The sequence below is a fragment of the Pituophis catenifer genome, unplaced genomic scaffold (assembly GCF_029215685.1).
Source record: "Pituophis catenifer annectens isolate HBS135680 unplaced genomic scaffold, rPitCat1.0.hap2 SCAF_5, whole genome shotgun sequence".
In the NCBI taxonomy this organism is placed as follows: Eukaryota; Metazoa; Chordata; class Lepidosauria; order Squamata; family Colubridae; genus Pituophis; species Pituophis catenifer.
In genome coordinates, this window is record NW_027256885.1 from 107,133,544 (window position 1) to 107,136,455 (window position 2,912).

Consider the following 2,912-nt stretch of genomic DNA (forward strand, 5'->3'; position numbering starts at 1 on the left):
AGGGTAACCCTGCCTGGAGTTTCCCTCACAAGTTCCTAAACTGCTTTGGAAAGACGCATGAAAATCTCCTCAAGTACGGCAACTGACCTTATTAAGATGTCCTCCCCCACCCTTCCAGTGTGGAGAGGTGGTTAAATGTTTTCAAACCAGGCCTGCTCTGGCACTGAGCTACGGCCTTTCTCCTCTCAGCTTGCTGAAAGAAGGGGATGGTTTCGATTAAGTTAATGAAAGAGGACAACAGAAAAGAAAAAAAAGAAAGAGTGGGAAGGAAGGCTAGTGTGTGCTCTGGGCTGGGATTCTCTATTTCTTGCACAGGCCATGCGTCACTCCCTTCTCCCGTTGGGGCAAGGAAACAGGACATGGAGGCCTGTTAATCCCTGGGGAACATCCAATGCTTGCAGCCGCGATGGCGAACCTATGGCACGCGTGCCACAGGTGGCACACGGAGCCATATTGGTGGGCACGCAAGCATTGCCTTAGCTCAGGTCCGGCACGCATGCGCGCACTGGCCAGCTGATTTTCGGGCCTTCCAAGACCACCAGAAATCGGGAAACAGACTGTTTCTGGCCTCCGGAGGGCCTCTGGGTGGGGGGGGAATGACCGTTTTCACCCTCCCCAGGCTCCTAGAAAGGCTCTAGAGAGAGAGAGGGAGAGCAAAAAACAGGCTTACCGGGCCCACCGGGCCATCACGTGCCAAAAGCAGGGGGAGTTCGGGGGGATGGGGTGCATTGAATTATGGGTGTGGGCACGCACGCGCACGACCCCTTGCGCTCCCCCTGCTTTTGGCACGCGATGGCAAAAAGGTTAGCCATCTCTGCTATACAGAATAAGAATAATGGCATGTGGGCTTTGAGGTGGTGGGTCTGAAACCCTTGGAAATCTCATTTGTTAAAACTGGCAGATTTAGGATCGTCTCAGAGTTCCCACATCATGGGAAGTTGTTCCCACAACTTTTATGCTTTCTTTCAGGTTCACTCTTAAGGTCTTCTGTGATTCTAGTCATCAAGATTTGCATTGGGAATAGCATAATATGCAGAGATGGTATTCAGGAGGTTCTGACCAATTCTGGAGAACTGCTAGTGGAAATTTTGAGTAGTTCAGAGAACCAGTAAATACCACCTCTGACTTGCCCCGCCCCAATCTATTCTCTGCCTCCCAAGTCCCAGGTGATTGGGAGGAAATGGGGATTTTGCAGTAACCTTCCCCTGGAGTGGGGAGGGAATGGAGATTTTACAGTAACTTTCCCCTGGAGTAAGGTGGGAATGGGGATTTTGAGGTAGCCTTCCCCTGGAGTGGGGAGGGAATGGGGATTTTACAGTATCCTTTCCCTGGAGTGGGGAGGGAATGGAGATTTTACAGTATCCTTCCCCTGGAGTGGGGAGGGAATGGGGATTTTGCAGTATCCTTCCCCTGCCACACCCACCAAGCCACGCCCACCAAACAATGCCACACCCACCAAACAATGCCACGCCCACCAAACAATGCCACGCCCACAAAGCTACGTCTACAGAACGTAGCTTTAAAAAATTTGAATCCCACCACTGATAATATGTGAATTCACAGCCAAGGCAGTGTTGAGTAGGGATATATTGGGAATCCCCCTGCAAAAAAAGAGAGGCACTTTAATGCCTACATTTGCAAGTCCAGGGCAAACCACATTTAACTGAATGGCTGAACATGTCCTCAATTTAATTATTTCTGAGTTTGAATGACGCAGTGAATGACGAATGAAGCCACAATTAGATTTGTATAATAATGTGATTGGCTCATTTGTGGTACTTATTTCCTTCAGCCAGCCAATCACCAGCTTGTCTTAACCCACGTTACCATCCTCTATAAGCCGTTTATAGAGTCAGCAACAATCTGGGTCCTCGTTTTACCGACCTTGGAAAGGATGGAAGGCTGAGTCAACCTTGAGCCAGTCAGGATCAAACTGCTGACTGTGGGCAGAGTTAGCCGGCAATACTGCATTCTAACCACTGCGCCACGGCTCTTATGACTGTCTTTCACACTGACGGCCATTGCAGCATCCCCTTAGTCATGTGATCAAAATTCAGACACATGGCAACTGGCACGTATTTATGACAGTTGCAGTGTCCCAGGATCATGTGATCAACTTTTGCAACCTTCCAACAAGCAAAGTCAATAAGAAAGCCAGATTCACATAACAACCATGTTACTAACTTAGCAACTGCAGTGATTCACTTAACAATTGTGGCAGGAAAGATTGTAAAAAGGGGGCAAAATTCACTTAATTCTTGCATTTTAGATTTTGGACTCAACTGTGGTTGTAAATTGAGGATTACCTGTAATAATTAGATCCAACCTGGGCTGTTATGATGCCTGAGCCTCAAATTAGCACACATTCTTGTAGTATGTTGCGTGACCATCGTGCACCATCATATAAAGAACGGTTGCTGGAATTGGGTATGTCTAGTTTGATGAAAAGAAGGACTAGGGGTGACATGATAGTGGTGTTCCAATATCTCAGGGGCTGCTACAAAGAAGAGGGAGTCAAACTATTCTCCAAAGCACCTGAGGGTAGAACAAGAAGCAATGGGTGGAAACTAATCAAGGAGAAAAGCAGTTTAGAACTAAGGAGAAATTTTCTGACAGTTAGAACAATTAATCAGTGGAACAACTTGCCTCCAGAAGTTGTAAATGCTCCAACACTGGAAGTTTTAAAGAAGATGTTGGATAACCATTTGTCTGAAATAGTATAGGGTTTCCTACCTAAGCAGGGGGTTGGACTAGAAGATTTCCAAGGTCCCTTCCAATTCTTCTCTTCTCTTCTCTTCTCTTCTCTTCTCTTCTCTTCTCTTCTCTTCTCTTCTCTTCTCTTCTCTTCTCTTCTCTTCTCTTCTCTTCTCTTCTCTTCTCTTCTCTTCTCTTTTTCTTCTCTTCTTGTTGGA